Source organism: Rhinopithecus bieti, unplaced genomic scaffold (genome assembly GCF_001698545.2).
Source record: "Rhinopithecus bieti isolate Rb0 unplaced genomic scaffold, ASM169854v2 scaffold_2572, whole genome shotgun sequence".
In the NCBI taxonomy this organism is placed as follows: Eukaryota; Metazoa; Chordata; class Mammalia; order Primates; family Cercopithecidae; genus Rhinopithecus; species Rhinopithecus bieti.
In genome coordinates this window covers 3,744,518-3,758,599 of record NW_016804595.1, presented here as the reverse complement: position 1 = coordinate 3,758,599, position 14,082 = coordinate 3,744,518, and the positions used below count along the sequence as shown (strand labels likewise).

General features: G+C 36.0%; 1 long non-coding RNA gene across 1 annotated transcript in view; it reads left to right on the top strand.

The window, feature by feature from the left end:
• Nucleotides 1-2,381: 2,381 nt before the first annotated feature.
• LOC108527818 (uncharacterized) overlaps nt 2,382-14,082 on the top strand; it is an 85,896-nt gene continuing 74,195 nt past the window's right edge. Inside the window, exon 1 of the long non-coding RNA XR_001884939.1 lies at nt 2,382-2,473. This is a non-coding gene — a long non-coding RNA (uncharacterized LOC108527818). The remainder of the gene's footprint in view (nt 2,474-14,082) is intronic.

Below are 14,082 nucleotides of genomic sequence, written 5' to 3'. Positions count from 1 at the left end.
AAGTGAAGATCACTAGGTGACCTTTCCAATACTAAGTTTTAGATTCCTAGATGACTCTACATTTTGAATGCAGGAATAATATGGCAAGGAAAAGACTAATATTCAATACCCTTGCAATTCTCAGTATTTATACTTTAAATATATGTATACAAAAGTGCATACATTTACATACTGTAGAGTATAAAAAATACAACTAACATCCAAGTAAACTTTAACAAATTAACAAAACCGAATGTTAGCACTGCATTTGAAACTGTGTCTGTTTCTCTTTCTCTTCATATCCCCCTTCTCTCTCTCAACCTCCACCCCAAAAGGTAACCACTATCTGGAATTCGTGTGCATCCTTCCTGTCACAATTTAACAGAATACCTTTAATCAAGGCCAGGAAACTGGATGAAGAGGGGGATGAAGACTGCACTAACTGAAAAGGCAGCTCTCTGTCATGCATGACCTACAATTGACTGGCAAGACCTTGAGACTATTTTCCTTTGGAAAATATGAACCGTTGGAATTAATGGTTCTATTAATTGGACCATTGGAATTAATGAATACAGACCCCAGACTTGGCTGTCTTCCAAACTAATTTGATGTGGCTAGTACAGAAATGCCAATTCCACACCGCTGTGCAGAATGTTTAGGGTTTTGATTGATAGGAAACAGGAGAATCTGGCACAGAAAACCTTCACAAACCAATGATTGTGCCAATGTTTTATGCCCAGAAATTGACTGCAGCAGTCTTTTCAAAGAAAAATGGGGCTCATTTAAATCAAAAGCCTAACTGAAAGCAGAAGTTAACAATAGAAGATACTGTAGAGAGAGGGTGGAGGCTGGTGGGAAGCTAAATCATTTGTGGTCTCGCCCCTTCAATCATTAAGTCAGAAGGTATGTTTTGAGATCCTATGTTTTGCCTTACATAGTCCCTGCCCACATGCTGTTTAAGCCTCATGTGAGAAGATAAATGCAGGGAATAATTATTTTATGAACAAAGTGGTATGCCATTGAGCATCTTTACACACGTGTACATTGAAGAATAACAGTGCCATGTAGCTAGACAGTGATTGTGGGGAAGAGCTAGTAAGTACAAACGATATGAAAAGGTAAAGATCAATTTGGCTGGCATCAGAGAAATCTTCGTAGAGGCAGTAAGATTTCAGCTGGGCCTTGAAGACAGGGTAGGAGATAAAGAAACAAAGAGTGGATGCATTTTTATACTAATAATGAGAACAACTAGCATTCATTCCATGCTGGGCACCGTGGAAAGCACTTTACATGCATTATTTCATATAATCTTCCCAACAACCCTTGGAAGTGTAATTCTACCCATTTTTACAAATGAGAAAACTGAGACTCAGATTAAGTAATTTTCCAAGGTCATGTAACTAGATAGTAGCAGTCAGGATTGAAGCTCCAAGTGTTTGACCATACAGCCAGCGTAATGCTACACTGCCTAGGTGGAGGAACCGTATGAGAGGAAGCCCAGACGTGGGAGGAAAGGAGTCAGCAAGGATCAGATCTATTGAATGGGCGATGGGGCATAGGTGATTGATCAAGTTATTCCTCTGCTGAAAAACTTCAAGTATCTGCCCCATCCTCTGCACTTTGCACACAGAGATGTTCAAGACTGCTTATTAAATTTAATTGGCAATGTAAGAAAAGGCCCCAACATGAGAAGCAATTATGTAACTGGGGATCTTTGATGATTATATCTTCCAGTTTGGCTAATATTTTAAAGTTTCACAGGGCATAAACAGATTTATAGGGGGAAAAATATCTTAAATATCATAGTACAAGACGGGAAAATGAGAGATAATGCAAGAATGAGTGTAGGAGTAGACTTTTAAAAGCTGTGAAGATTTTTTTAAAATTCATTCAACAAACATTTCCTGATTGGCCATTTTGCATAGTTTCTGTGTTGGGTCACTGGAGTTGTAGGTCCCTCCAAAGGGGCAAAACAAAGGGAGACACGGGATTCCGCCATACTTTGTAGCAAAATAGAATTCAATTGAGCACCTGCACTATGCATTAAACAGTGGGCGTTTATCAACCCCCTCTATGTACTGGATGCTCTAAAAGATGATAGATACACATTCTTATCCTCAAGGGCCTCCAAGGGTAAATCCAGAGTTGAACAAATAATTGCAACACAATGCAATGAATACTAAAGGGGGCTTATAAACTAAACAAATGTTTGTACCAAGGGAGGATGTAAAATCCTAATCTGTCTACATCTATTGAGTTCACTCAAAATAATTTTAGTAGTTTTCTGCCTTGGTTAATTAAAACGTTCATCTCTCTGTACTCCAAGGAGCAGATCAGGTGACCTCTTGAAGAACTTTGAAGCTCTAGGATTCTGTTTTCGCACTCCCCTAGCAACTGAGAAATCAGGACATCTTTCTCTACAGGCAAGAAGAGGAAAATAATACATGAGTGACAGAAGAGTACATACAGTACTCAGCTTTGCCAAGCAGACCAGGTAATGTTCACTAAAGGTTAATGTTAATTTTTTAACATGCCATCAAAAAAATTTATTCAGAAATAGGTCAATGTTCCAATTTTACAATAGTAAGGAAATATCTATGAGCTTTCATCTAATTGCTAAATTCCAGCATGTTAGTAGTGGTCCACTAAAAGTCAAATTTTATTAACTAGAAAAGGTAAATTCAAGCAGTAATGTCCGATCAGTTTGTTAGAAGTATAAAATTTTAAAAAATTTAAAATTCAGGAAGTTCAATTGCATGTATTAAGAAAAACAATTTCAAACCATTGCTCAATGATCACACAGGAAGGATTATAATAGTGAAGACATTTTTTCCATTAATATTACTAAAAGAAGAATATAATCTCAGGATATAACTTACTTATTTGTGTGACATGCCAATCACTTACTCTTTCTGGGCCTCAGTTTTCTCATCTATAAAATAAGGAGGTTGAACTAAAGGCTTCATCTTTATCCTTAGCAATTTAGAATTGTAGACATAGCAATTTAGAATTGTTGTCTAGGGACGGCAAATATTTGAACCTTGAATAACACCTTCAGTGAATTGATATTTATGAGCTGCCTGGAGGATGGAGAAAGATTCTGTGGCTTAGTCCAGGCTCAGCAGGAAACATCTGAAAATGTTTAGCAACGTTTCTGGATGGGGTAAATGAGACGAGGGGCACACAAGAGCCCTGTTTGTTCTAGTTGTTATGTTTGTTCTAGTTGAATCCTCACATTTTCAAATTAGGGTTCAGAATGTGGTTATTTGGGTTCATGCTATGTTTACAAAGAAAAGTGATAAGTAACACAATTCTAAGTTGAATTTGTATTACCTCTCATCTTTACTCTCTTTAAAAAAAATAACAATTATTGTATCATCTTGTATCTTGTCTCCAAAAGAATTTAAAGTGGCTTATAATAGTGTTTATAATGCAGTGAGATTAATGAATACAAAAAAATGAGACAAAAGGAAATCTATTATTTCATTTCATTATACTTAATGTTGTCAGATTAACTTGTCCAAAGCATAGTTCAGATTACATTACTATCCTCAATGATTCTCCCCAAAGTCTTTCATTATCTTTTCTTAGCTGCCCTTCCAAACTTGTATTCTAGTTGCACTGTGCCACCATTCTTGCACAGCACAGTAGACACTTTTCAAGGTACATCTGACCAGCATACAAGTCATCTCCCCATATCTAGGAACCTCTGGATCTTCTTCCCCTGGAAGCAGTGTTTATTTGTGACTTCACTCTCCTGGCAATAGTTCATAAAATTGACATAATGTGGGGCAAGCAGATTCTCCTTGCTGCCTTTCAATTAGTTGGGGTAATCGTAGTCAACCATGTGAATGGAAAAGCAGAGAAAGCAAGTCTGCAGAGAGAAAGAATGAAGCTGAAGCAGAAGGACGATACCCAGGTTCCTGATTGTATACCAGTCTTGCTTCCAATTACTTCCTAAGGGCTGGCTGTATGTCTGCCTGTAAGTTTCCCTCGAACATCCTAAATGCTAACAGTAATTTCCCCTTCTCTTAGGCACACTCTTTTTGGGTTACCAACAAGTCTTAATGAATCTGCATCGCTTTCTGTGCCTTTGCCTCGTCCCACAGCCTGCCTTCAAGTTTGTGCCCACGGTAACTTTCTCCAGAAAGCTCTTTCTGATTCCAGGAAGTAATGTCTTCATCTTACGAATTTCTGCAGTACTTTATCTGTATATTTCTTATGATATCTCAGCCTTAGATCACACCTTTATCATTGCACATTTGGGTTTTTTTTTTTTTTCCCCGTAGTTCTAAGCTTCTTGTGGGGAAGAATCAAGACCTTATTCATTATTGTAAATTCCACATACCGAGCAGAGTAGAAGTGGGTAGTTGTCAACCTTTATTTGTTAAAAAAAAAAAAAATGGATGAACAAATGAACACCTTTTATTCATTCTCTACTATTGCGTGAATTCCTAAGCCTCTCTCCTTCAGTCTGGTATTACAGAAGTGGAGATTTGATCAGCCAGTTTACCCAGTTAATGTGAGCAATGTAAGCAGACAAATAGGATAATTGTGGCCCAGAAATCTACTCTTGGGCTGGAATGATGCCGTTTAGTTGTCAATATTGATCACATTTAATTAGAAAATTGCCAGATCTCTGCCATTCTTAGTGCTGTGTGGGCATCACCTAAAAGCAAAGGGATGACAAGCTGTTTCAAGCACCTGTAGTCTTTATGTAATAAACAAGTTTTCATTTGAGAAAATTGGTGCCTGTTTCTGAGCAAGATCAAAGCCTTTTAGAATTTCATACCTTGTCCCCATACAAACTTTCTTCAGTGGTTATGATGAGGGAACTATTACTGTATAATTTCTAGAGTTATTAAAATAGTTAATAGTTATTAAAATAATTAAATTGCACCATGTGAAGGAGCACTTGCAGAGTGGATTTAGAGTAGGGTTAAAAATCAAGATTAGGGTTTAAGAAATAATCACCTCAGGAAAAGAATGGAGTTGCTGGAGATGCATTTTGACTTCGTGAAGTGGGTTATTAACCTGTCAGGTACCTATGTCCCTTCCAAGCACTCCTTTGGTCTTTTATGACCCTATCAGAGTTCTTTCCAGATGAAAGCATAGCTATAATCACTGTGTTTTATGCCATCCACTCAGTTTCTCAAATAGCAGGTGACACTCCTGGTGTGACTTGCTATTTGAGCTGTCTATATCTATGTCGAACCACCAACAGAACTGAAAAAAACCTGTCACTCTGAAGTAATAGTTAATAGAGGGTGAGGATAGCAAAAAATGTAACTTTTTATTTTGCCAGTACTTATCATTTGAAATGGTCATTTAGCAGTAACCAATTTGCTCATCTTAGTATTCAGGCTTAAGCATGTTACATTTGCCTACAGTTACCAGTAAGTAAACCTCAGGTATGAATCAGTAAATCTTCAAGAATAAACCAAGGATTAAGATTATTTATATATGGCCGGGCACGGTGGCTCACGCCTGTAATCCCAGCACTTTGGGAGGCCGAGGCGGGCGGATCAGGAGGTCAGGAGATCGAGACCATCCTGGCTAACACAGTGAAACCCGTCTCTACTGAAAAAAATATACAAAAAATTAGCCGGGCGTGGTGGCGGGCGCCTATAGTCCCAGCTACTGGGGAGGCTGAGGCAGGAGAATGGCGTGAACCCGGGAGGCGGAGCTTGTAGTGAGCCGAGATGGCGCCACTGCACTCCAGCCTAGGCGACATAGCGAGACTCCATCTCAAAAAATAAATAAATAAATAAAAATAAAAATAAAAAAGATTATTTATATCTATGGCATTTTCTTATCTGTATTTATTGACTAGGTAGGCTTAAATTATGAACCTGCAATAATTCATCCATGTTTTGAAAAGACATGTTGTAAAGGCATAATTAACTATCTTGAACAGAAATAATTGATTATTGTATCTTCTGTAATTTGAAAGTCTTTTTTTTCACCTAAAAGGAACGAGTCTCATAAGATTGTTGAGAGAGAAATTTGAAAGGAAAATCTATTCTTAACATGTTAAATTCCTTTTAGCCACTTAGGATAGAATAATAGAAAATGCAGAAAACCAAAAAAAATTTTAAAATCACCCTTAATACTGCTGTCCTGAAAAAAAGTAGTTAAAATTTTGGTTTTATATTACTTCAGTCATTTTATTATGCATATACATATGATTGTGATTAAAACTTATGTTTAAAATTAAAATGATACATACCATTTATAGTGTTTTGTAATATGCTTTATTTCACTTAACAATATAGCACAGATATTTATCTGATCCAGATGTGGGCAAATTTTCTGTAAAGGGCCCGGTAGTGAATATTTTAGGCTTTGTAAGTCACACAGTCTTTGTCACAACGACTTAACTCTGATATTATAATGGGAAAACAACCATAAATATATACAATATAAACAATATATAAATAATTAGACATGGCTGTGTTCCAATAGCTCTTTATTTATTTAAAAAAACAGGTAGCAGACATATTGTGTTCATGGATTGAAAGTCTCAACATAATAAAGATACTAATTCTCCTCAAATTTATGTATAGGCTTAACATAACTCATATTAATTCCCAGCAAAATATTTTTTGCAGATACAGATAAGATTATCCTAAAATTGATATGGAAATGCAAAGGAACTAGAAGAGCTAAAACAATTTTATAGATAAAACTAAAGAGGAAAGAATCAATGTATCTAATGTTAAGATATATTTAAAGCTATAGTAATTAAGTTTGTGTGGTCTTTTTTTACTGATACAAATATTTGTACATAATTATAAGGTATGTGTGAGTTTTTTATTATGTATGGACTGCATAATGTTCCAAGTCAGGGTATTTGAGGATGTCCATCACTCAAGGTGTGTCATTTTCATTGGTTGAAAATATTTGAGTTCTTTCTTCTAGTGATTTGAAATATTCAGTACATTGGCATTTAACTACATTCATCTACTCTGCTATTGAACATTTTATATATATATATATATATATATTTTTTTTTTTTTTTTTTTTTGAGACAGAGTCTTGCTCTGTCGCCCAGGGCTTGGAGTGCAGTGCGGCGATCTCGGCTCACTGCAAGCTCCGCCTCCCCAGGTTCACACCTTCTCCTGCCTCCAGCCTCCCAAGTAGAGCTGGGACTACAGGCGCCCGCCACCACGACCAGCTAATTTTTTGTATTTTTAGTAGAGACGGGGTTTCACTGTGTTAGCCAGGATGGTCTCAATCTCCCGACCTCATGATCCTGGGATTACAGGCGTGAGCCACCGCGCCCAGCCTGAACATTATATTTTATTCCTTCTATCTAACTGTGTGTTTCCACCCATTAACCAACTTCTCTTTATCTTCCTACCCTCATCACCCAACACACTCTTCTCTGCCTCTGGTAGCCATCATTCTACTCTCTATCTCCATGAGATCAACTTTTTTAACCTTCTATATATGAGTGAGAACATAAGATATTTGTCTTTCTGCGGGGCCTATTTCACTTAATATAATAACCTCTACTTCCATCCAAGTTGCTGCAAATGACATCATTTCATTCTTTTTTATGGCCAAATAGTGTTCTGTTGTGTATATGTGCCACATTTTCTTTATCTATTCATCCATTGTTGTGCAGTTAGGTTGATTCCATACCTTTGCTTTGTAAATAGTGCTGCAACATGGGAGTGTAGGTATTCCTTTCATACATGGATTTTTTTTTTCTTTGGATAAACATCCAGTAGTGGGATTGCTGGATTGTATGGTAGTTCTATTTTGAGTTTTTTGAGAAATTGTCATACTCTTTTCCAGGCTGGCTGTACTAGTACATTATCAGCAAGAGTGTATATGTTCCCTTTTCTCTGCATCCTCACCAGCATCTGTTATTTTTTGTCTTTTTAATAATAGTCACTCTAACTGGGGTAAGATGAGATCTCATGGCAGTTTTGATTTGCTTTTTCCGGAAGATTAATTATTTTGAGCATTATTTCACATAGCATTGGCCATTTGAATGTGTTCCTTTGAGAAATGTCTATTCATGTCCTTTGCTAGCTTTTTAATGGGATTATTTGTTTCTTTTCTTTATTTTATTTTATTTTTTTACTATTCAGGTATTTGAATTCCTTCTGTAGTCTGGATAATAGTCCTTGTCAAATGATTAGTTTGCAAATATTTTCTCCCATTCAACAGTCTGTCTCTTCACTCTGTTGATTGTTTCCTTTGCTGTGAAGAGACTTCTTAGTTGAATAACTCCCAATTGTCTATATCTGTTTTTGTTGCCTGCGCTTTTGAGGTCTTAGCTATAACATATCTGCCTAGACCAATGTCCTGAAGTGTTTTCTCTATGCTTTTATCTAGTCGTTTTATACATTATAAAGTCTTATATTTAAATTTTTAATCCATCTTGAGTTTATTTTTGTCACTGATGAGAAATAGGGGTCCAGTTATAGTCTTCTTCTATAAATATTAAATTTTCCCAGCATCATTTATTGAAGATGATGTCCTTCCCCAAATGTACGCTCTTGGCACCTTTGTGAAAAATGAGTTGGCCACACATGCATGGCTTTGTTTTGGGGTTTTCTCTTCTGTTCCATTGGTCTGTGTGTTCATTTTTATGCCAGTATAATGCTGTTTTAGTTTCTACAGTTTTTGTATTATAGTTTGAAGTCAGGTAATGTTATGCCACCAGCTTTGCTATGCTCAGGATTGCTTTGGCTACTGGGGGTCTTTTGTTGTTCATACAAATTTTAGGGGTTTTTTTCTATTTCAGTGAAGTATGTCATTGATATTTTGATAGGGATTACATTGATTCTGTTGATTCCTTTGGTTAGTATGAAAATGTTAACAATATTACTTCTTCCTATCCATGAACATGGCAATCTTTCCTCTTTGGCATATCCTCTTCAATTTTTTTAATCAGTGTTTTACAGTTTTCATTGTAGAGATTTTTCACTTCTTTAGGAAAACTTACTCCTAGCTGTGTCATTTTATTTTATTTCATTAGCATTGTAAGTGGGATTGCTTTCTTGGTTTCTTTTCAGATTTTTTTCTGTTGGCATATAGAAATGCTACTAATTTTTGTATGTTAATTTTGTATACTGAAACTTTACCAAATTCATTTATCATTTCTAACAGTGTTTGGTAGAGTCTTTAGATTTTTCAAGATATAAGATTATATCATCTGCAAATAGGAACAATTTTATTCTCTCTTTTCCAACTTGGATGCCTTTTATTTCTTACTCTTGCCTGATGCTCTGGCTAAGACTTCCAGTACTATGTTGAATAGGAGTGGTCAAAGTGTACATCTGTGTTTTGTTCCAATTCTTATAGAAAAGGCTTTCAACTTTTCCTTATTTAGTATGATGTTAGTTGTGGGTTTATCATATATAGCTTTTATTACATTGTATGGTATATTCCTTCTATTCCTAATTTGTTGAGAATTTTTATTAAGAAGGGATATTGAATTTTATCAAATGCTTTCTCTGAATTTATTGAGATGATCAAATGGTTTTGGTCCTTCATTCTGTTAATGTGATGGATCACATTTATTGACTTGTTAAACCATTGTTACATTCCTGGGATAAATCCCACTTGAACATGTTGTGGGTTTTCTTGTTGTTTTGTTTTGTTTTTGATGTGCTGTTGGATTCTGTTTGATAATATTTTGTTGAAGATTTATACATCTATGTTCATCAGAGATATTGGCCTATAGTTGTCTTTTTGATGTGGCATCCTTATCTGTTTTGATAGCAGGATAAAGCAGGATAATACTTGTGTGTTTTGATAGCAGGGTAACATAAAAATTAGCTGGGCATGGTGGCACATGCCTGTAGTCCCAGCTACTCAAGAGGCTGAGGCAGGAGAATTGCTCGAACCCAAAAGGCAGAGGATGCAGTGAGCTGAGATCGTGCCACTGCACTCCAGCCTGGGTGACAGAGTGAGACACCATCTCAAAAAAAAAAGAAAGAAAGAAAAGAAAAATAAAGTTTATAGTACCAAATGCCTATATCAAAAAAGTAGCAAGATTACAAATAAACCATCCAAAGTTGCACCTCAAGGAATTAGAAAAGCCAGAACAAATCAAACCCAAAATTAGTAGAAGAAATAATAAAGATCAGAACAGAACTAAACAAAATAGAGACTAAAAAATTATATAAGGGACCAATGAAGTGAAAACTTGGTTCTTTGAATAGATTTTAAAAATTGATAAACTGCTAGCTAGACTAACCAAGGAAAAAAGAAGAGGTGGGTATGACTATAAAAGGATAGCACAAGGGAGATTTGTGTGGTGATGGAAGAGTTAGTATCTTGATTGCACTTGTGATTACAAGAATCTACACACACATTGTACTAATGTCAATTTTATGATTTGATATTGCACTGTAGTAAGATTTAACCAGTAGAGGAAACTAGGGGAGGGGTACATGGTACCTTTCTGTACTCTTTGCAACTTCCTGTGAATCTATAGTTGCTTCAAAATAAAAAATTAAAAAACAAAGCAGATTGCAGGCCATTTTGCCATAGTTTGGCTATAGTTTGCTATCCCCAAGATCTAGGTCATTAAGTGTTTTGATAATAATACTTTTATTAGCTACATAATATGTTTTTCATTAAATATAAGAATTTATTGAACTCATTTTCCAGTTTCCAATTTTTATCTTTATAAAGTCAAGATCTCATATATTTTATATAATTTTATACATCCACAATTATTTCTTCAGAACAAATATCTAAAATTACAGTGTTAAGTTTACAGAGTTTATACCTTTAAACTTCTGAAATAACCTTTAAAATATGTATAACAATTTACATTCCTATCAGCAGTGGACAAAAGGGGTTACCTAGTTTCAGTTTTCTGCATATGGCTAGTCTGTTTTCCTAGCACCATTTATTAAATTAGGAATCCTTTCCCCATTGCTTGTTTTTGTCAGGTTTGTCAAAGATCAGGTGGTTGTAGATGTGTTGTGTTATTTCTAAGGTCTCTGTCTGTTCCATTGGTCTATATATCTGTTTTGGTAACAATACCATGCTGTTTTGCTTACTGTAGCCTTGTGATATAGTTTAAGGCCAGGTAGTGTGATGCCTCCAGTTTTGTTCTTTTTGCTGAGGATTGTCTTGGCTATACAGGCTTCTTTTTGGTTCCATATGAAATTTAAAGTAGTTTTTTCTAATTTTGTGAAGAATGTCAATGGTAGTTTGATGGAAATAGCATTGAATCTAGAAATTACTTTGGGCAGTATGACCATTTTCATAATATTGTTTCTTCCTATCCATGAGAATGGAATGTTTTTGCATTTGTTTGTGTCCTCTCTGATTTCCTTGAGCAGTAGTGGTAGCTCTCCTGAAGAGGTTTTTCAAGTCCCTTGTTAGCTGTATTCCTAGGTATTTTATTCTTTGTGTAGCAATTGTGAATGGGCATTCATTCATGATTTGGCTCTCTGCTTGTCTACTGTTGGTATAAAGGAATGCTTGTGACTTTTGCACATTGATTTTATATTCTGAGATTTTGCTGAATTTGCTTATCAGCTTAAGGAGTTTTGGGGCTGAGACAATGGGGTTTTCTAAATATACAATAACGTCATCTGCAAACAGACAATTTGACTTCCTCTTTTCCCATTTGAATACACTTTATTTCTTTCTCTTGCCTGATTGCCCTGGCCAGAACTTCCAATAATATGTTGACTAGGAGTGGTAAGAGAGGGCATTCTTGTCTTGTGCTGATTTTTAAGGGGAATGCTCAGCTTTTCCCCATTCAGTATGATATTGGCTATGTGTGTGTCATGAATAGCTCTTATTATTTTGAGATATGATCCATCAATACCTAGTTTATTGAGAGTGTTTAACATGAAGAGATGTTGAATTTTATTGAAGGCCTTTTCTGCATCTATTGAAATAATCGTGGTTTTTTTGTCACTAGTTTTGTTTATGTAATGGATTACATTTATTGATTTGCATATGTTGAACCAACCTTGCATCCCAGGGATGAAGCCAATTTGATCATGGTGGATAAACTTTTTGATGTGCTGCTGGATTCAGTTTGCTAGTATTTTATTTATTTTTTGCATCAGTGTTCATCAGGAATATTGGCCTGAAGTTTTCTTTTCTTATTGTATCTCTGCCAGGTTTTGGTATCAGGGTGATGCTGGCCTCATAAAATGAGTTAGGGAGCAGTCCTTTCTTTTCAACTGTTTGGAGTAGTTTCAGAAGGAAGGGGTACCAGCTCCTCTTTGTACTTCTGGTAGAATTCGTCTGTAAATCCATCTGGTCCTGGGTTTCTTTTGTTTGATAGGCTATTAATTACTGTCCCAATTTTAGAACTTGTTATCAACCTATTCAGGGATTCAACTTCTTCCTAGTTTAGTCTTGGGAGTCTGTATGTGCTCAGGAATTTATTCATTTCTTCCAGATTTTCTAGTTTAATTGTGGAGAGGTGTTTATAGTATTCTCTGGTGGTAATTTGTATTTCTGTGGGGTCTGTGGTGATATCCCCTGTACATTTTTTATTGTGGTATTTGTGTCTTCTCTCTTTTCTTCTTTATTAGTCTAGCTAGAGGTGTATGTATTTACAGGGCTTAAAACTGAGATGATAGGTGCAGCAAACCACCATGGCACATATATACCTATGTAACAAACCTGCACATTTTGCATATCCTGGAATTTAGAGTAAAATAACAATAAAAATTGAAAAGGGGGTTATCCATACACTCATCAACAATGTATGTTATCTTTTTTAAAAAATATATCTCTGCACACTTGTCAAAAAAAAGTATATGAGGTTTTTCTATTTGTTCATTTTTTTTTATCTTTGCTCATCTTGGTCCCCTGCCTGAGACAATCTCTCCCTTACCTTGCTAATTTGTACTCAACTTTCAAGTCCCCAGTAAAACATCACTTCCTGCTGGAAGATTTCCCTGATCCCTTTTTCTGGGTTAGGTGGCCCTCTTATTCACTTTTATGCTGCCCTGTACTTCCTCTACCATACCAATTGTGATTACAGCTTGTTTAATTGTATATCTGTCATCACTAGATGTTAATCTATGTGAGGGCAGGAGCTGTGCCTCTCTTACTCCCTCTTTTATGCACAGCATTAGCGTAGTGCTGAAAATACATATTCATTAAATATTTATTGAACCAATGAATGAAAAAAGAATACATCAATCAGAAATAGGGTGTTCTGCTGTTTGAAAGTTTACAGCAATGAGTACTGTGTTTCCAGCACCATGCTGGAAAAACTGGCCTCCTACCTATAAATATAAATATCAGGTCAGAATGGAGGACCACTCCTATATCAGAAAGATGCATTCATGAGATTATCATAGCTTTATGACACTGGCCATTAAGATTATCTAAATAACATTCATTTTGCTGACTATACTCTCTAAGTCACTTTTTAGTTATTTAGCTTTTAGATACAAACTATAGACGTCCCAGATTGAGAATATGCATGTGTCATACAAGCTTAAATTTTCTTGTCCTTAAAACAATTATATTTTTAATGAAAATTAATAAAATGACATCTGACTTGTGCATCCATCACTCATGAATTTTATTATGAGTACATTCCCAAGATCTCTATGATAACCTCTTCTGCAAGGTGGCAATCACACCCATGTGTTACCAAACACCATTCCCTCTGGAGACTCTAATTGTTTGCTTCCTCAAACTGTAACAGGCATGACTTTTAAATCATTGTGGTTTTTATACCAAATTTCTATTTCATTTGACTTTTTAAGATTTCAAATACCTTCTAAAACTCTTCAGGAAGTCACTAACCTCTATGCTCCAACACATCAATAACCTCCTTCTCTGTAGCTCCTCCCTTAACCTGTCCATCCCACACACCACTCAGTGTTTAAACTTCCTCCATAGTCAAGGATAGCAGGTCTCCCCCACAAATGCTCAGGTAGCCCAAACCCAGGTCACTTACCTTGGACTTGTTGTAACCCCTAATTCTTGGGCCATCCCAACCCAAAGAAAGAAGCTACTTTGGGACATGTCCCTTCCCCAACCGAAAAAAAAAAAAAGGACCTCCTCTTCTTCTGGCACCTTGTGGGATACTTCTAGCTGTAGATCCCAAAATTCAGTTTGCTGGCAAAGCCACTCTACACGGCC